This window comes from Benincasa hispida, chromosome 3 (genome assembly GCF_027475165.1).
Source record: "Benincasa hispida cultivar pf3 chromosome 3, pf3_genome.v1.1, whole genome shotgun sequence".
In the NCBI taxonomy this organism is placed as follows: domain Eukaryota; kingdom Viridiplantae; phylum Streptophyta; class Magnoliopsida; order Cucurbitales; family Cucurbitaceae; genus Benincasa; species Benincasa hispida.
In genome coordinates, this window is record NC_143480.1 from 2,883,015 (window position 1) to 2,904,011 (window position 20,997).

The 20,997-nt window shown below is 38.0% G+C and overlaps 1 long non-coding RNA gene and 1 other non-coding gene across 5 annotated transcripts; one reads left to right on the plus strand and one right to left on the minus strand.

Annotated features, from left to right (window-relative positions):
* Window positions 1-10,160: 10,160 nt before the first annotated feature.
* Window positions 10,161-12,160, minus strand: LOC120072933 (uncharacterized). Of its 4 annotated transcripts, none has more exons than XR_016528282.1 (3): window positions 11,689-12,160; window positions 10,602-11,586; window positions 10,161-10,408 (listed from the first exon to the last, which is right to left on the minus strand). It is a non-coding gene; the product is annotated as an uncharacterized LOC120072933 (long non-coding RNA). The 4 variants fall into 4 exon arrangements; XR_016528283.1 differs by lacking the exon at window positions 10,161-10,408 and having other exon boundaries at window positions 10,415-11,393; window positions 11,481-11,586; window positions 11,693-12,157; XR_005480632.2 differs by lacking the exon at window positions 10,161-10,408 and having other exon boundaries at window positions 10,415-11,393; window positions 11,481-11,586; window positions 11,689-12,157.
* A 6,472-nt stretch (window positions 12,161-18,632) lies between these two features.
* LOC120074866 (small nucleolar RNA R71) lies at window positions 18,633-18,739 on the plus strand. The gene has a single exon (XR_005481143.1). It is a non-coding gene; the product is annotated as a small nucleolar RNA R71 (small nucleolar RNA).
* The last annotated feature ends 2,258 nt before the right edge of the window (window positions 18,740-20,997 follow it).

A 20,997-nucleotide genomic window follows, 5' to 3' on the forward strand; every position in this document is an offset into this window, starting at 1 on the left:
GAGGGTGGTCCTTTGATTTGCATGGGTGAGAGTGGCTAGCTCATCAACTCAACAAGCCTACCATTTTAGGGATTCGTCTGATTAGGGAGGTGAGAACTTAGCTACACAAGATGAAATTCACTCATTCCCCGAAGTAGGGGTAAGTAGATAAATTGTTCCCTTCAGGGCTAATTCTGGGTCTTGAACAATGTGGCGCCACACCCTTTCTTGGCTCGAGAGAAGTTTAATCATAGTGGGACTATGATCTATTGTTCATTAGAGGAATTAGTGATAGTTAAGGAGTTAGATGTAAATATAGGGCAAAACGGTAATTTGGCCCAGTTGTATTTACGAGCGATTTGTGAAGGATCATCGTACCGTTGATTGGTTATATCTAATGGACACCAAAATACATCTGTAGTACGAAGAATGCAGTTGTCAATCTTTAGTGGAGTGCCCAACAGTTAATGGATAGTGGATAATGTGATTAAAGAATTTAGCCAATTATTCACGTACCGTTGGAGCTTCAAGCTACAGGTCCACAAAGTCCCCTTGGTAGCTCAATGGATTTAAGTTGAGAATCAGTTTTTTGGTTAATTTGAAATGTTCAAATTAATAAGAGGGAATTTGATTATATATGATATAATTAAATTAATTAAATTATATATGATATAATTGATATAATGTATTTGATACATTATTGTTTAATTGGAGGAAAAATATTTGAATATAGTTCAAATATATTTTCTATGAATGAGATTCATAGTTATGAAATTTAATATAAATATGATTTATATTAAATGTCATAAAATAGAGAAAAAGAACTATGGTTTATATATTGTATATGATGCGATACTAAAACTATAGGTTATAAATATAGTATGATAAGTTAGATATCATATTTATTTATATTTATTAATTATTTACTCTTTTTTCTCCATAACCACCCTTAGTGGGTAGTTATTCGGTTTTATGGAAAAGTGGGATAAATAAAATTGGTTTTATTACTCCACATGATAGATATCTCACAGATGCTATTAGTAATCGAGTAAGAAAGTCATACTACACGATTACTTGAGAGACTATACGATACATCAAAGGCATTCAATATTTAATATAATAATTATATTAAATAAAAAAACCCTAAACATGCATACTATATATTATAACATTTTATAATATACTTTCAATGCATGTAACATGCTTCCTATGGTGAGATTTTAAATCTACATGGCATGCTGTATGCTTATACAAGATTTATTTAATTATAACATATGTCAAATACATAGATATTAAACACAAACTGATATGGTTTTAGTTTTGTCATAAACAAGCAAACAAAAGCCTTACATATTACAAAATAGCAAGTAACAACTTCAAAACTGCTTCCAAACCGCTCGAACCACTTCAAACCAAACCCAAACAGCTTGAATCGGACCAGATAAATCTGAACCGAACTAGAAGAGTCTGAATCGGACCAGCAAAGTCTGAACTAGACAGAACCTCGAGAAAACCGATCGAACCGGCTACTCTCGCCAGCTCTGGTATCGCTCGATTCAACTCTCGCTAGCTCCGTTGAAGAATCTTGCTTAAGATCATCGTGTAGCTCAATTGTTTAGCAATCTCTCGCACTCAATGATCTTGCTCTCAACGATCTCGCGCATAGCCTATCGCATAGAAACTGTGCCTATCGTTTAGTTCCATCGTGTAGCACTGACGACCATCGTCTAGTGCGGTCGTCTAGTGTCTTCTTGATCGTATAGCGGCATCATATAACGCCTCTTGCCATCGTCTAGCGCTCGCACAAAGCTACACGATTGCGTAGTGCCATCACTTAGCACCCGCACAAAGCTATAGGATCATGTGGTGCTATCGTATAGCATCTCTCGCCATCGTCTAGCTCCCGCACATAGCTACACGATTGTGTAGCGCTATCACATAGCGCCTCTACTGATCGTTTAGCTCCCGCGCATAGTTACACGATCGTGTAGTGCTATCGCATAGCTCTTCAACGCATCATTCAACACCCTTAGCTACATGATTGTCTACAACACTTCAACGCCCAACATCCGTAGCTACACGATTGTCTACAACACTTTAACCCCTAGTGTCCGTAGCTACACGATCATCTAGTCCTCTCGCTCTTGCTTTGTATTTAGATTTAAACAAAGGCTGAAAAACTGAAATCTGTAGCTTGACCTTCTTCACTTATTTCTTCAATTACATCTTAATTTCAACTCTAATGACTCCAAATAAATTACACTCTTGAGAACACATATAAGGTCATCAATCAAGAGCCAATTACAAATTTAGTCGAGAAATCAAAGAGAAATAAAATGCCAAAACTCAAAAAACATATCATTTTCATATAACTCATGAAAAATACCCACCACACCAAAATTAAACCGAAATGAATGCTTAAATGATGCTCTGAAACCAATTGTTGGAATGTATCAGCAAGCAGGAGAAGTAACAAGGATCAATAAGCACTCTAATTCATTAATTTTGGCAGATACTAAAGCATGCTCTTGCAGAAACAAGTGGGTTTCAAGTTATACCTTTGTAGAACTTCTTCAAATCTTGATTTTGAGCTGCAAACTTCTCCAAATCTTGTTGTAGACCACCTTAAGATCTTTTCTACTATTTTCTTGGAGCTTTAGATTGAGTTGTGGGACTCAAAATAAGCTTGAATGAAAAGAACTTGGAGAAGAGCTCACTGCAGCAACCCACTTGAAGAACTCCTTCTTCAACACGAATTTTTCAGCAAAAATTCTATAGCTTGCATGCCTCAATTCCACTCCAATCTTCTCAATATATTGTAGACTATTATGCAAAGAAGATGGTTGCATAAGATGTAGTTCATGCTTGGAGTTATTGAAGCCAAAAGAAGTGAGTTATGTATGAGCTACTTTGAAGGTGTAGTGGAAAAAACAAAAAATCCATTTGTATTTTTCTAACTTTTCATTTTCTACAAAATTTATTTCAAAAATAAATTTGATTTAAAAAATAAAAAAAATATTATTAATTTTATAAATTAATTTTTTAATAAAATTAATAAATAATTATTTAAACAATTTAAATAATTCTAATTAATTTAATATCAAATATTAAATTAATTTTACACAAATCCACCTTCATGTATTTAAATCATATTTAAATATTAATTCTCCTATTCCATTTAATTCTTAAAATTAAACGTGTAATTATATCTCATAATTCTAAATTGAATGTTTCAAATTAACTTATCACGCTACTCTAAAGCTAATTCATTTACGAGCTAGTTGGGGGACCTCACACAGATCATGGGCTCTAACAATCCGAGATTAATTGGCTAAACTCATTACACCAAATTAACCTCAATTCATTAACTAATGGGTCACTCCACTAAAGTCCATAGTTGAATTTCCCTCATTGTAGATCTATTATGTCCACTCGATATACCATGATTAGTAAGTTGACCCTTCATAGATTGTTCGTAATAACAGCTGGGTCAATTATCTGTTTTATTCCTGAGATTACCTCTTGTTCCTTAAGTCCCACTGATCCTCTAATGAACAATTGATTTGTGATCTAATCAACAAACCGAGTCCCTCTCGGGCCAATGAGAGGGTATAGGCCCTTTATTCAATACTCAGAGTCAACACTTAAGGGAACAACCTCTTTACTATCCTTAAAAGCGGGTAGGAGTGAATTCCTTCTTGCACCCTATGTCCCTAGCTATCTACTCGGTCTTACCCCTGAAATGGAAGTTTATTGAGCCGACGCTGTTGAGCCAACCCTCACCTATGCAAATCTAAGGATAATATCGAATAAACAGGAGTTCATAGTTAACTCAGGATTAAGGTCAAGTTACCTAGGTCATCGCTTTGAAATAGTCAGTCTTAAATAGTAAACGGTGTTATAAAGTAAGAGTAACTGATTTCGTGGTCTGATCTTGTACCAAACCTATTTGCACAGGATGCCCCTACTCCTCATGTCATAACATGTAAGAATTAGGATCACTTCGTTTGTAGTACTTTACAACTCTTTGTAATAATTACAGAGTAGGCCACATCCAATAGTGTTACCAGAATAAGACACCAAACTTTATTCATATACTATAGATCATTTTGACTATTTACTCGAACCTGATCCACTTTTATGTCTCCACATAAAGTTCAAGTACTCATGTAATAGTCAAGGGACTTTTAGGTTTATTGGATTTCTATTAAGCAAAACATCTATTCAATAACACCTTATTGAATTTTCAGAATAAGTTCTATTGTTTACAAACCACGAGTTTTAGGACATAAAACCCAACAAGTAGCTACACGATCGCATGGTATACGATACTCGACACTTGCTACTTGATCATGTAGACTATCATGCTCATCGCATAGTCATTAGCTACACGATTGCGTGGCATGCGTTACTCGAAGCGCGCTGCACGATCGTGTGGACTTTCATGCTCATCGCATAGTCCTAAGCCACGCGGTCATTGCTACACGATCGTTACACTCGACACGCGTTACTGACGATCAAATGATTTGCTACATGATCAAGTGACGAGACTTCAAGGCAGGCGGTTCAAGACCTGATTCATCTGTTCGAACCGGTTGACTCCAACTCTTGTAATAGTTTAGCATTTTTTTTTTTATTTTGAGGAAAATTATCCCGGTTCATCAAATTTTATTAAATGTGCATGTGATGTATATTTATTTTATATGCCATAATGTATGTCATATAGTTTTAAAACTCACCATAGGTTATGCATTTTATTCATGCATCATCTTTATATTATAAGCGTTGTAATATATTAGTATGCATGCTTAAATTACTTAAAGCATGCTCATGCATCGTATAATATAAGAGTTATAATATATGCATGCATTAAAGTATATCCATGCATCATCTATATTCTAAGTATTATAATATAAGGTTGTATGCTAGCAGGGAATGTATGCTTAGTTGATTACTTTGTTATATAACAGTTATATATTAGTAATTAATGAACATTGCATTAAGCATGACACTTAGGTTTATTTATAAAAGTTATAAATACCTTGTGAATGTCTAGCTAGCAATGTGGACTGTTTTAATTGTTTCATTTGTTATAAGGGTTATATTTAATGAAATTAAAATTAAAATCAATATGAAAGAGTTACATGCACACCTAAGGCTTTAATCATGTTTTAAAAGAGTTTTAAAATTTGATTGAGATAGACCTAAGATCACGTTCCTAATGAGATTAGAAACCCAAATTTAATCTTTTAGTTCGGTTTTAGGATTAAATTGACTAATAAAAGATTAAATATGTAACAAATATATCTATAAAGGGTCTTTTGGCTAAGGTTGGTTCTGGCTAGGCTGGGGTACTAAAATCGATGGAAACGTCGCACCCCTACCTGCGAACCTACCTGGAAAGGTCAATTAGATAGATTTGTTACATGCATGAAAATTTGATGAAAGTCTATTAAAGTGTTTAATAATACTTGAATTAAACTTGTTTAATCATTAAAAGAAAGTGTTGTTTTTTAGCAAAATAAACAAACCACTTGTTAAAATCAGTAGTAAGATTTTCTAAGTTAACAAATCCCTAGTTAGAACATTTAGTGGGAGGTATTTGGGGTATATGATACTTCACTTTATCTCTACACGTTTCTCCCTAAAAAGTTCACACCGTGAAATATATCCTTGGCCTCGAGGCACCCTGGGAGTATCCTCCTATGGATGGCATTTGGGTAGGTCAATTACAAGGTGAATGGAGAGAATGTTCATAGGAAGTGGGAGTGGGACGTGTGACAACATATCCCTTGGTCTCTCAAATTAAGTTGGATAAATTTTTAGTGCATCACCTCGTGGCACCCTAGGAATGTCCCTTAAAGGATGACTGTTTGCACAACTCTTTATCTTATCTTCAGTAATGGATAGGGTTGCTTTAGTCTCTTATTCTAATCAGATTTTCCCTAAGGTTGGGTCATTAGGATGGGATTCTAGGGCCTAAAATAAGAGGTTACACTTACACAGAATTGTTATGGATGTTAACAAATTCTGAACCGAACAATGATGTCTATTAGATTAAGTTAGAAGCAGTTGTTTCTGTCTAATGGTTGAGATTATCTCATTCCAGTGAAGGAGCACTTGATCACCTTACGGTGACTTTTGTTCTGTCTCACTGAAGCATCATTGCAAAATAAATGTCACTTAGGATACAATAGAACTATTTTGCTAAAACTTAATTGGTTCTAAAAGTGGTTTAATGCAAGTAGACTTATTAAGTTTGTTCATTTTTTCAGCAATTTAAAATTATGGCAATCGCTACTTTATCACTACTTGCCGATGATAAATTGGCTGGTGAGAATTATGCTACTTGGAAGAATATGATTAATACGATTTTGTTCATCGATGACCTGAGGTTCGTCCTTATGGAGGAGTGTCCTCCTATTCCACCTTCTAACACTGCTCGAAATGTTCGAGACACATATGAGAGATGGACACGGGCGAACGAAAAGGCTCGAGTGTATATCTTGGTCAGCCTTAACGATGTTTTGGTCAATAAGCATGAACCCATGATCACTACATGCGAGATCATGGAGTTCCTAAGGGGAATGTTCGGACAACCGTCCGTGCAGCTCAGGCACGATGCTTTGAAGTACACCTTCAACTCGCGTATGAAGAAAGGAAAATTTGTTAGGGAACATGTTATCAATATGATGGTCCACTTCAATGTGGCAGAGATGAACAGGTCGAGCATCGATGAGGCCGGCTAGGTTAGCATAATTCTGGAGTCATTACCAGAAAGCTTCCTTCATTTCGTAAGTAATACTGTTCTAAACAAGGTTGATTACAACCTTACAACTCTACTCAATGAGTTGCAGACTATCCAATCTTTACTAAAAAGCAAGGAAAAGAAGGTTGGTGAGGCAAATGTTGCCTCATCTTCCAAAAAGTTCCATAAAGGTTCAACCTCAGGAACTAAGTCTGCACCTTCTACTTCCGCCACCAGAAAGTAGAAGAAGAAGAAGGGTGGTAAGGAGAAGGCACCTACTAACCCACAGCCTGTTGCTCCATGGGTAGGCAAGCAGTGAGGATTGATAAGGGAAAATGTTTTCATTACAACCAGGATGAGCACTGGAAGCGGAATTGCCCACGTTATTTGGCTGAGAAGAAGAAGGTCAAACAAGGTAAATGTGAATTACTGGTTTTGGAAACTTGTTTAATGGAGAATGATGATTCTTCTTGAATTATTGACTCTGGGGCCACTAACCATTTTTGTTCTTCATTTCAAGAAATTAGTTCTTGGCGGCAGCTTGGTGCTGGTGAGATGACAGTGCGAGTTGGAATCGGGCACGTCGTTTCAGTTGTGGCAGTGGGAGGTCTCCGGTTGACTTTACAAAATAAGTTTATCATTTTGAATGATATGTATGTAGTTCCTGAGTTAAAGAGGAACTTAATTTTTGTAAAGTTGTTGCTTGAATGTAATTATCAAATACATTTTTCTATAAATAAAGTATTTATTTCAAAAAATGGTGTTGATATATGTTCAGCTGAACTGGAAAATAATTTGTATGTGTTAAGGTCGTTAGCAACAAATTCCCTCCATGACATTAAAGATGTTTAAAACTGTCGTAACTCAACATAAACGACTTAAAATTTCTCCTAAAGGAAATGCCCAACTTTGGCACTTACGTTTAGGGCACATTAATCTCAATAGGATTGAAAGGTTGGTGAATAATGAACTTCTAAGCGAGTTAGAAGAAAATTCTTTACATGTGTGCGAGTCATGCCTCGAAGGCAAAATGACTAAGAGGCCTTTTACTGGAAAAACTTATAGGGCCAAAGAGCCTCTAGAGCTCGTGCATTCAGACCTTTGTGGTCCGATGAATGTGCGAGCCAGGGGAGACTATGAATATTTCATTACTTTTATTGATGATTATTCGAGGTATGGGTGCATTTATTTAATGCAACATAAGACTGAGTCCTTTGAAAAGTTCAAAGAGTTCAAGGTTGAAGTTGAAAACGCATTAAGTAAAATGATTAAAACACTTCGATCTGATCGAGGTGGAGCATTTTTGGATTATGAATTCTAGAACTATATGATAGAACATGGAATAGTTTCCCAACTCTCAGCACCTGGTACACCTTAGCAGAATGGTGTATCAGAGAGCAGAATTCAAACCCTATTGGATACGATTTGGTCGATGATGAGTTATACTTCCTTACGTAACTCGTTTTGGGGTTTTGCAGTAGAGATTGTAGCTTATTTCCTGAACTGTGTTCCTTCCAAGAGTGTTGCCAGAACATCTTTAGAGTTGTGGAATGGTCGTAAAGCTAGTTTACGTCATTTCTGTATCTGGGGTTGCCCAACACATGTGCTTGAGTCTTATCCTAAGAGACTGGAACCATGTTCGAGGTTATGCCTATTTGTACGCTACCTCAAAGGGACGTGAGGGGGTTATTTTTATGACCCTAAAGAAAACAAAATTTTTGTAACGACAAATGCTACTTTTCTTGAGAAGGATCATATAAGGGAGCACAAACCTAGAAGCAAAATCGTGTTGAATGAGCTTTCCAAAGAAACTATTAAATCTTCAACAAGAGTTATTGAAGAGCCTGCTACCTCAACAAGAGTTGTTGACGTAGGTTCATCTAGTATGTCAAATCTCCCTTAAGCGTTGAGGGAACCTCGACGTAATGGGAGGGTTGCGAACCCACCTATTCACTATATGGGTTAACTGAAATCCTAGCTATGGTAGCTGATGGCGAGGTTGAGTATCCATTGTCTTACAAGAAGGCAATGGAGGATGTAGGCAGAAATGAATGGATCAAAGCCATGGATCTCAAAATGAAGTCTATGTACTTCAATTTAGTTTAGAATCTAGTAGATCAACCTGATGGGATTACCTATAGGTTGTAAATGGATCTACAAGAGGAAACAGGGTGGTGATAGAAAGAAGCAAACCTTCAAAGCTAGACTAGTGGCAAAGGGTTATACCTAGGTAAAGGGAGTCAACTATGAGGAGACTTTGCCTGTTGCCATGCTGAAGTCTATCCTCATCCTCCTATCCATTGCCTCATATTATGACTATGAATATGGAAAATGGATGACAAGACTGCTTTTCTGAATGGAAATCTTGAGAAGACCATTTATATGGTGCAACACGAGGGATTCATAGTCCAAGGTCAAGAACAAAAGATTTGCAAGCTGAATTGGTTCACATATGGACTCAAACAGGCATCTCTATCTTAGAACATAAGGTTTGATACTGTGATCAAATCTTATGTCTTTGATCAGAATGTTGATGAGCCTTGTGTCTACAAGAAGATCATCAACAGTACAATAGTTTTTCTAGTGTTATATGTAGACGATATACTACTCATTGGAAATGATGTAGGCTTACTGATTTCAGTTAAGAACTGGCTAGCAACCCAATTCCAAATGAAAGATTTGGGAGAGGCTCAGTTTGTTCTTGGTATTGAGATCTTTCGGGATCATAAGAACAAAATGCTAGCACTGTCTCATGAAGGAACTCTTATACAAGAGTACCTATGAATGGAAGCGGTTCTTTTCAAACCATTGTGATAGAATTTCCACATTTACATTCGCCAAACAGATATGCATTTAACAACTAAATTACTAGCATGCTTCAAGATAAATAAACAAGAGAACGAGGAGCTTACCAGTTGAAAACTTTCTTCACAGCAAAACTCGCTCTCTCCATGAACGGCCTCCTTGCGCTCTCGCCAGAATAGTAAGCTATCGTTCAGCAACATCCCGGTCATCTAGTACGAATGGCTTCACATGAACAACAGGAAATAGGGATGACACCACCACTTAGAGCCCCTAGTATTCTCAGAGTGAGAATCCAAAGAGTGGGCTTTGTTCGAATTTGGTAGAGGGAAGGAGGAAAAGAGATCGTATACAACGATCAAGCAAGTGGGAGAAGGCAACGACTATCATATAGTCAAGATGTTTGATCGTTTAGGCGTGTTACACGATCGTGTAGGAAAAGCTAGGCGATCATCTATATGATCATTTAGTAAAGCTCGGGCACTAAGTGATTGTTTAGTAAACTATAAGCGATCGTCTAGTAAAGGTGTAATGACCCGACTCCCTAGGACTCAAGTTAGGCCGTTACTAAATACATGCATGCATGGAACTTAAAACGACACCCTTTTATGGTGAAATAAATGCAAATAAATAAGGTAAATTCAAAAGTCATTCATTAAATTTAAATATTAAAAACAAACAATAGGGTACCTATAAATCATAAATGTTAATAAATAAGTCTGAAAACAATTCTTAATAGTAAGTTTCGAACATCAAAACTAAAAGTTAAGAAAAAAACATGAAAAGAAATCTAAATCTCATGAGTGGAAGCAATAAACGGGTCCCAGTGGCTCGATCACGAATTTTGCTTGTCAATCGCCGGCGCATCTCTACCTTTACCTGAAACAACAACATGAGAAAGGATGAGTATAAAATACTCAGTAAGTAACCCCACTACTGGGGTCAGGCTAGGCATCTATGTCTTCTAGATGCCTACCTATGGTGGAACGTATAAACTACTCTAGTTCTCATAGGACACATACATACATGAAAAACTGATTTCTATCCTATTGTAGTTAAGTATGTCCACTACCTCTAGTAAGTCCCGTAGGACCCACAACCTCTAGTGAATCCTAAAGGAAACACAACCTCTGGTGAATCCTGAAGGAAACACAACCCCTGATGAATCTTGAAGGAAACACAACCCCTGGTAAATCCCAAAGAAAACACGACTCCTGGTGAATCCCAAAGGAAACGCAATCTCCGGTGAATCCCGAAGGAAACACAATCTCTGGTGAATTCCGAAGGAAACACAACATCTAGTGGGCATCTAACTAATCAGTAAAGATACTATCATAATCTCAACATCACAAGTATCACAACATGGTTCTATAACATGCATATGCACCTCAACATTGTGGCTCTACAACATGCATTTATGCCTTAATATCCTCATATCAAATACAACCTCATTGAATTAAGTATCATCTCATACTAGCATGTAAGTATCTAAGTGTACAAATAAATCTTTTAGATCCTCATACAAGAACATATATCGGTCATACTATACTATCCGTCTATCATGCTATCGTTGTGTCATAATATTCATCTATCATGCTAGCATATATCTAGTGTCTGGCCCGTGGGCAGTTCTAGTATTAAGATTACTTACCTCAAATTAAGCCCAAAATTAGTCCAAGCGAAAAAACTCCTGTCTAGCTTCCTACAAACCTTAAATTGGATCATAGAACACAAATAAAAAATCACTTTTAATTTTTAAGCACAAGTCCAACAGACCAATCATTCCAAACTTACCAACATGACTTACCCAAAAAATTAGGCTAAAATCCAAATCCACTTTATTACTTCACCAATGGACTCCAACCTATGCATAAGTCACAATTAAAGCTCACATAACCAATTTCTAGCAATAACAATCAACCAAAAAGGGTTTCAAAACCTTCGTACTCACTAAAATCCTTCGAAACAACTTCGAATCTGCTGGAAAATGACTTACGACACACCAAAACAACCTTCAACCCACTGGACAGTATCTCAAAACTGTCAAACCTCCAAATCTAGCATCCAACCATAATGGGTATATTAAAAATCCAAACCAAAATCAAGTGGGTAACCAAAATTAACCAAAGAAAACCAAAAAATTTCATGAATCTCTTTACCCACTAGATCTCCCACCGGTCATGGAGTTCTCAACAACGGTGACTAGTGAAACTAAGCAGAAACGATGGCTAGATGTCGGATCTAGCGGGCTGAGACGAATAACGATGACTGACGTGAACGCACTTGGTGGTGGAACTGACTGAAGGAAGCTCTACGAACTTACTTGCGGTGTTGATTTGACCGGTGAAGAAGGCGTCGGATGACCGTCGGGCGTGAGCGCTAGAGGGACGCGACGAAGAAACTGACGGAGATAGAACTGGGGGCGTCCTTTCGCATGATGGAAGATGCCATCAACGAAACTAACGGCGTTGGTTTAACGATCGGCGGCAGCAGCGAAGGGTAGCGAGCGATCAGAGGGCTGAAGGTTGCTTAGGGCTTGACAGCGATGAGGGAAAATTTTGAGGGAGGGGGGTGTCGGCGACTGGAAGAAGAAGGGAAGGGAAGAGAAAGAAAAGGAGAAAGAAAAAGAAAGAAAAAGGAAGGAAAATAAAATAAAATAATATTTATTTATTTTTATTTTATTCTTTTCCTATTCCTCTTTATTCTATTAAATTTCTTTCCTTCCCAAAATGCAATCAATTCCTGCCATTAATTTTCAAATTGAATAATTTCAACGTCAATAACTAAATTCCTTCAATTACACTTAAGTTCAAAAATTCCAAAAATGCCCTCAATTAGAAAAAAAATTACTGAATTACATAAATAATAATAGAAAAAAAGGTGTTACAAAAGGCGCGCGTTGGTATAATTGATCGTTTAGCAAACGTGAGCTATCGTATAGGCTCTAAATTACTAAGCAATCGAATGCAAAACACTCTGTGAACAATTAAGCGTGTTCCTTCGATAAACTTGCAAAATGAAAACAATTTTCATTTTATTCTTCAGTTACGAAAACCGAATTGAACTTCCCACTATCGTATGATTATAGAGAAAACGCCTGGTCATTATCCCATAACTGTCCAATTAAATTAATAATAAATATAATCATATTATATTCATAACCTATAGTTTGATATCATATATCAACCATAGTGTTTTCTCCTTTACTTGATATAAATCATATTTATATCCAATTTCCTCCAAATAATGTATCTCATACATAAAGTCAATTATATCATATATAATTAACTAGTTCAATCATATCATATATAATCGAACTCCCTCTTATCAATTTGAACATTTCAAACCGACCCCAAGCTATTAAGGGGATCTTATGAACCTATGGCTCGAAGCTCCAACGGTACGTGAATAGCTGACTAAACTCTTTAGCCACGAGATCCACCATCTGTTAACTACCAGGCATTCCACTAAAGATCGACAAATGAACTCTTCTTACCATAGACATAATTCTGTGTCCATTGGATATAACCAATCATGAGTACGATAACCCTTCACAGATGCTCATAAGTACAATTGGCATGTAGTTACATCTTATTTCTTCAGTACCATTGATCCCTCTAATGAACAATACAACATAGTCCTACTATGTGTGAACACCTCTCTGGCCATGAGAAGGTGTGTGGCGCCACATCGTTCAAGCCCCGGGAAAAGACCTTAAGGGAACAATTTATCTACTTACCCTTGCTTCGGGGAATGAGTGAAATTCATCTTGTGTAGCTGAGTTCCCAGTTCCCAAATTAGACGAATCCCTAAAATGGTAGGTTTGAATCGGCGACCTGGCCACTCGCACCCACGCAAATCAAAGAACCACCCACAATGGCAGGAGTTTTCAACTCACTCAGGATTGAGGTCATGTTACATATGGTCATTCTAGTGAAGTGAAGTCTCTGTCATGAACGTCATTATATAACGAGACTTTAACACTTCGTGGTCAGGTATTATACAAACTTTTTTGTGTGGGATGCCCCCGCTCACACGTCCCTACATGAATGATCAGGATCAGACCATCTGTAGCAAGTCACAACACTTGTAACATGTTCCACAAAGCGGGTCGCATCCATAGCGTTACCAGGATAAGGTTTCCATCCTATATCCATATACTACATACCATTTTGGTTAGACATGATCCACTTGTATGTCACCACATACATGCTTAAGTTACATAATGACAACTAGGGATTTTAGTTTATTGGTTTGTGGTAAAGCAAATAAACATCCAATGTACAAAGTCAAGTAGTGAAGAAAATATCATATATTATACATCACAAACGTTCGTACAAAATGTGTTTACAAACTACAGGACACGAGACTTTAAGGCATCATCCCTAACAATCTCCCACTTTTCCTAAAGCGAGTGGGGTGTACAAATATTAGTACAAAACAATAAACTAGGGCACTAAGGCCAAGTATAAGAAAATCTCCCACTTGCCCTAGTCCAGCCGTGGGCAATCCTGTAGACCCATGCTCTAAAGGCGACCCTCAAACACTGTAGCTGTGAGAGCCTTCGTAAACGGGTCAACAACATTGTGCTCCAAAGTGATCTTCGTGACGATCACGTCCCCTCGATGCATGATGCGTGATTAATGCAATGAAATAATGGTGTAGAATGCGATGGTGGAATATGTTTTGTGCATGCAAGTTTTCTTAGCAATATCCAAGTATAAATCCTACTAAGTTGCCTGGTAAGCCTAGGGTCGAACACAGGGACTATGGAAACGATATACGATGGTAATTTTCGATTACTTTGTGTTGACGAATAAAACAATGTGTTGGTTGGTATGTTTGTTTAATATATAAAGTCTATGTGGTGGAATTGAGAAAAGAGTCAATAACAACGAAAGTACAATGAGTATGCATAGGAACGGGTTGAGAAGGTCTTTTGTTAGTGCTTTCTGAGATTGCGTTCAAGTTATGCGATCATGCTACTCTTATGCGAGAGCAATTCATTTTCCAATGCAAATGCGATAGCTCCTAGTTTTAGGACGCATGCGATGTATGCGATGATGTCTATAGGACTTATTTTTAAGTCTCTATTTCTTGCCTATGCAATGATGAATGATGCACACAGGTTCAAGGTGACTGCATACAATCATATCCTATCTCTAGGGTGCATGCGATGCGTTAATAGCGAACAGAACTTATTCCTAAGTTTCTATCTCTTGATTATGCGGTTCTAATCCTCCCGAGCCTCGATTCTAATTTGACTTTTCCAAGCCTAAATTCTATCCTTAGACCACCCTCCCGAGCATCTCTAAAGGACAAATGACGCATACATAATACAAGATGATTGCATAAAATGAAGATCTCAGGTCATGCTAGCTAAGTGCTTTTCAACACATTCGACAGTTTAGTTATTCATGCGTAAGGTAAAGAGATTGGATAGATATAAAGATGCAATTTCCATTGTATAAGTAAGTTCAGAATACAAAATGACAATGGAAAGTAAGGATAGAGAGCCTGGTAGTAATATCTTGCTTCCCAATGCTTTTACACTGAGTTTTCTCTACTCTGCCCAAAAGATGTTCCTGCTTCTGCAAGAGTTGGCCCTCTCTCTATTTTTGACGCTTCCCGACACTCTTTCGAGTTAACCAGGACGATCTCTCGGCGTATTCTCCCTTCACTCGCCTTTGCCTTCTAAGTATAAGAAATTGCAAACTATGGCTATCTATGGTGAAGAAGAACTATAAATTCTGAATAGCGGAACCATACTCTCCAAACTCCTTTAACAAAAGTGGCCTTTGGTATTTATAGAGCCTCAAGTGAAGAGATTTCTCTCTCGAATGATTGCAGTAATGAGATGTCATTAATTCTCTGTCTGATGCACCGAATAATTGTCACTGAAAAGTTGAGTGTACTTTCTATAGTATGTCGTTAACAGCTTGTCAACTAAATTCAGATTCGACTGTCATTAGCTTTCTGTCCCATCGTGATTTATTAAGCTTTCATCTTGATGCGCCAACTCTATGCCACAACCTTCTTGAGCAGATCTTCGCGAAAGCATATGATCGCATACCCTTGAGGTCGCAATCTTTTATGCACTCGGATGATAATTTCCTTGGATCGCAATTTCGCCTTGTGCCAATGCATTTTCCTGCACAAAATACATAAATTAGCTGCTTTAATGGGATGGACGCACGCGATCGCAATGTTCTAAACTTAATGCTTTTGGACGTAATTTTATATATTTTTACCATCGCAATCCTTCATTGTTTTATATCTTTGCGCTGTAATAACGTGCATTTTTGCTCATTATCCACCCCCAAATTTAAAACAATACTTGTCCTCAAGCATAGACTAAAGATTTTCTCTAGAAAATCGACCTTCTTCTTTCCTAGATTTCTCAAGGTTGCCTTATTCAAATCTTATGTACCAAAATCTCCTTAATTCTTATCCATGTCTTTTCTTTAAATATTTCTAAAATTTAGGGACCGCAAGTTTAACCTTAAAAAAGACTTTACTAGTTTCCAGAGCATCACATGATTTATTTCATAAAAAAAAATTTCAACTGGGGTGTTTTCAACTAATTTTTTATCCTTGCGTAGTATAGACATATATATTTTTTCCTATGACCTTGCGCTGATCCGAGTGCCTAGTTTTCATTTTGGCTTGCCCCTACGTGTATCATGCGAGCATCCAACTACGAGCAAGGCGCTCTTTCTCAGTCTAAACTCATGCCCATTTGGCAGCAGAGTTGCGATCATTTTATTTATGCGTTGATCACAATTCCTACCTTCATTTTGGCTTGCCCCCACGTGTGTCATGCGGACATCTAACTACAAGTAGGATCCGATCGCAACGTTATGTTTTTTTTAATGCCTAAAAATAGCAAGGTTGAAAATGAATACCACACCCCCAAATTTAAACGCAACAATGTCCTCATTGCTGAAAGATTGAAAGAATTCATGTGATGCTCTTAGGAAATTTCGTAAAAGTCAGTTTGTAAGAAAGTTGGTGGACCACTAACTTCGAGAAATATTTCATGAGTTGACTGTCCTAAAATTAAGTTGACTCTAGTATATACGAAAAAATAGAGGCATGCGTTTCATCATTGAAATCATAATTGGCAAAGAGAAATAATGCGGTGACTTACTAAATTAATTAATGTGTAATGATTGTACCGACTAAAGAGGATGCGATGATAAAATTATCAAAGTTAAAATGCGATGCGAGAGTGCAAAATTTGGAATAGAAAAAGTCAAGGAAAGATACAACCCCCAAATTTGCTTTGTCGCCTGCATTGTTTGTGATCGCATCCTTCTTAATGTCGAACTGCTTTCTTTGATTGCGGTGGCAAAATAAAATTATCACCACGATCGTTGCAAAGAAAACATTGAGAGGGTCAAATAAAAGACAGAGTTAGCAAAAATATATATATATATTTTTAAGACATGCAAAGAGTAAAAAGAATGTAAAGATGATAACGGATATAAGAAGGTAGAATTGGGTTCTTGAAGATTTCAAAGGATACTTCAAATAAAGATTTCATCCCTGATAAATTTGAATCGCATAACAATCGTAGGGATCGCTTATTCCTTTCAATCTGGTCTTTTTACGTCCAAGACGATTTTCTCTTCTTTTCTCGTTCTTCTGGGATCTTGATTGCCTCAATTTGGAGCTTTTTTCCGTTAATGTTCATCACGATTTCTCCCTTGTGTACATCAATTTGAGCGCGGCCGGTTGATAGGAATGGTCATCCCAATATGATGGGTGCATCTTTGTCTGCTTTATGGTATAGAATGATGAAGTCTACCGATAAAATGAATTTGTCTATTGATACCGCGACATCCTTCAATTCTCCCTTCAGGTGTACTCGGGATCTGTCCACGAGTAGGAGGGTCTCCGTCGTGGGTGTTAGTTTTCCCATATTCAATCGTTTGAAAATGGACAGCGACATTAAGTTTATACTCGCTCCAAGATTGCATAGTGCTTGACCAATGTAGACCCCTCTAATTGAGGAGGGTATCGTGAAGCTTCCTGGGTCTCACATTTTTTTATGGGATCATAGTATTTTGCGTTGCTGCCACTGTAGCGATCTTTCCTTCATCATTCTGTTTCTTTTTCAATCCTTGGGGGAATGGTGGTAGTTGTACTTCTGTCTCGTGTTCTAAAAGCTTGAAGGTGGACGCAACTTCTGGGTTCATCTTCTCAGGCTCTTCTGAATCATATGTCAACAGGTTTTTGATTGTCACTGCATTCGGGTTGGTTCTGGTGGTCTCTTCCCCTTCTTCCGCTGTCGTTTTTTCGTTTAGCAAGAAGACTGCTAGGCATTGTTCCTTTCCTGTACCCCAAGAGTTGCGAGGGAGCTCAGTTGAGCCTGACAACGCTCCTTGCGGTCTACTTTTGAGTTCCCCCGCAATCTATCCTATTTGAATTTCAAGATTGCGGATGAACGTCGCTTGATTCTGAAGCACTATTTCATTCTTTTCAATATATTGCTTCAGTAAACTCTTCAAAGATGAAGATTGTGACGCCTGCGAATAGTTGGCTTGGTTTTGCGTTTGACCGTTTGTTCGTGGGAAAAATCCTGGTGGCCCTTCCTTTTGTGCCACTGGTTGAAAATTTTGTTGTTAATTTTTCCATGCGAAGTTAGGGTGGTTTCTCTGCCCGGGGTTGTACGTATCAGAGAAAGGGTTATTCTTTATGAAGCATATTGACTGCAGGTTCCTAGGGCATTCTTCAATCAGATGTGCTTCTCCACAGATGACACAACTCGCGGTCACTCGTGGTCATTTGAGGGATTGCGTTGACCAACCCTTTATGCGTTCTTGTGCTATTGATTGCGATGCCTTGTATTAGATTCATCATCGTGTTCATTTGGGTTTGTAGGGATGCGATGACCCCATTATTTATGTCACTATCTTTAATTCTTAGTCGTCGATCACTTTCTTTCCAGTCCTCGTGATTTTTTGAAATTCGATCAAGTATATTTTTCGCCTCGTCATATGTCTTGTCGAGCAAACCACTAGCTGCTGCCGTATTATCAGCCGTCTACGATGCAGGGTTCAAACCGTGGTAGAGAATTTCTATCTGTAGACAATCTGGTAAGCCATTATGCGGGTAGTCTTTTACCAGCCTCTTAAACCTCGCCCAGGCGTCACTGAGCGATTCGTCAATATCCTGTTCAAAATTAGTGATCAACTTCCTCCTTCTGGCGTTCTCCGTCGGGGGGAAGTACTTCTTCATGAACTTCTCAACTACTTGTTCCCATGATGTAATCTTCCCTGGTTCGAGAGAATGAGCCCATTTTCGTGCCTTCACACAACGAAAATAGGAACAATGTTAATCGAACCTCCTCAGCAGAGGTGTTTGGGAATACAAACGTATTACAGATTTCAATTAAACTCCGGAGGTGGGCGTGTGGATCCTCGCCATGCCTACCGCCAAACTGTTCGACAGTTTAAAACATCTGCAGCATCACTGGTTTCATTTCAAACCTCAATCCGTCAAGAGCTGACCTCATGATTGCTGGTGAGAAATCATAGAGGTTAGCGACGCATAGTCCCAGATGGGCCTATTGTGATCGTTCGCCAAGAAGATGGGATTCGCCATGATATTATTTGTATTTGGTGCTCCATTTTCTGGTTGCTCGCCATGTTTGGATCTTTCTCTTGTTGTTGTTGTTGGCGGCCATTTCTTCTTCTTCTTCGGAAAGTTCTCTTAATCTCTGGGTCGTAATCGGGCTCAGGATTTTGTCCTTCACTCATACGATGCCCGTTTCTTCCCTTACCTAAGGAAAAGTAGTGCATAGAGATGGAGAGTCTGTAAAGAAAAAAAAAGTTACCGTTAGCACAATGTATTGCTGTAGTCCCCGGTAACGACACCAAAAACTTGATGCGTGGTTAATGCGATGAAATAATGGTGTAGAATGCAATGGTGGAATATGCGTTGTGCATGCAAGTTTTCTTAGCAAGATTCAAGTATAAATCCAACTAAGTTGCCTGGTAAGCCCATGGTCGAACACAGGGACTATGGAAACAGTATGCGATAGTAATTATCAATTACCTTGCGATGGCAAATAAAACAATGCGTTGGTTGGTATGTTTGTTTAATGTATAAAGTCTATGCGGCGGAATTGAGAAAAGAGTCAATAACAACGAAAGTACAATGAGTATGCGGAGGAACAGGTTGAGAAGGTCTTTCGCTAACGATTTCTGAGATTACGATCATGCTACACTCATGCGAGAGCAATTCATTTTCCAATGCAAATGCGATAGCTCCTAGTTTTAGGATGCATGCGATGTATGCGATGATGTCTATAAGACTTATTCCTAAGTCTCTATTTCTTACCTATGCGATGATGAATGATGCACACAGGTTCAAGGTGACCGCATACAATCATATCCTATCTCTAGGGTGCATGGGATGCGTTAATAGCAAATAGAATTTATTCCTAAGTTTCTATCTCTTGATTATGCGGTTCTAATCCTCCCGATTCTATATTCTAATTTAACTTTTTCAAGCCTCGATTCTATCCTTAGACCACCCTCCCGAGCATCTCTAAAGGACGAATGACACATACATAATACAAGATGATCGCATAAAATGAAGATCTTAGGTCATGCTAGCTAAGTGCTTCTCAACCCATTCGACAATTTAGTTACACATGCGTAAGGTACAGAGAGTGGACAGATATAAAGATGCAATTTCCATTTTATAAGTAAGTTAAGAATACAAAATGACAATGGAAAATAAGGATAGAGAGTCTGGTAGCAATATCTTGCTTCCCAAGGTTTTTACACTAGGTTTTCTCTACTTTGCCCAAAAGATGTTCTTGTTTCCGTAAGAGTTGGCCCTCTCTCTATTTTCGATGTTTCCCGGCACTCTTCTGAGTTAACCAAAATGATCTCTCGGCGTATTCTCCCTTCACTCGCCTCTGCCTTATAAGCATAGAAAATTGTAGACTACGACTATCTATGGTGAAGAAGAACTATAAATTCTGAATAGCGGAACCAAACTCTCTGAACTTCTTTAACGAAGGTGGCCTTCTGTATTTATAGAGCTTCAGGGTGAAGACCTTTTTCTCTCGAATGATTGCACTGATGGGATGTCATTAATTCTCTATTTGATGTGTCGAATAATTGTCACCGAAAAGTTGAGTGTACTTGCTACAGCGTGTCATTAACGGCTTGTCAACTAAATTCGAATTCGACCGTCATCAGCTTTCTGTCCCATTGTGATTTATTAAGCTTTCACCTTGATGCGTTGGCTCTATGCGACCACCTTCTTGAGTAGATCTTCGCGAACACATATGATCGCATAGCCTTACAGTCACAATCTTTTATACGCTCGGATGCTAATTTCCTTGGGTCGCAATTTCGCCTTGCGCCAACGCATTTTCCTGCACAAAATATATAAATTAGCTGTTTTAATGCGATGGACACATGCGATCGCAATGTTCAAAACTTAAT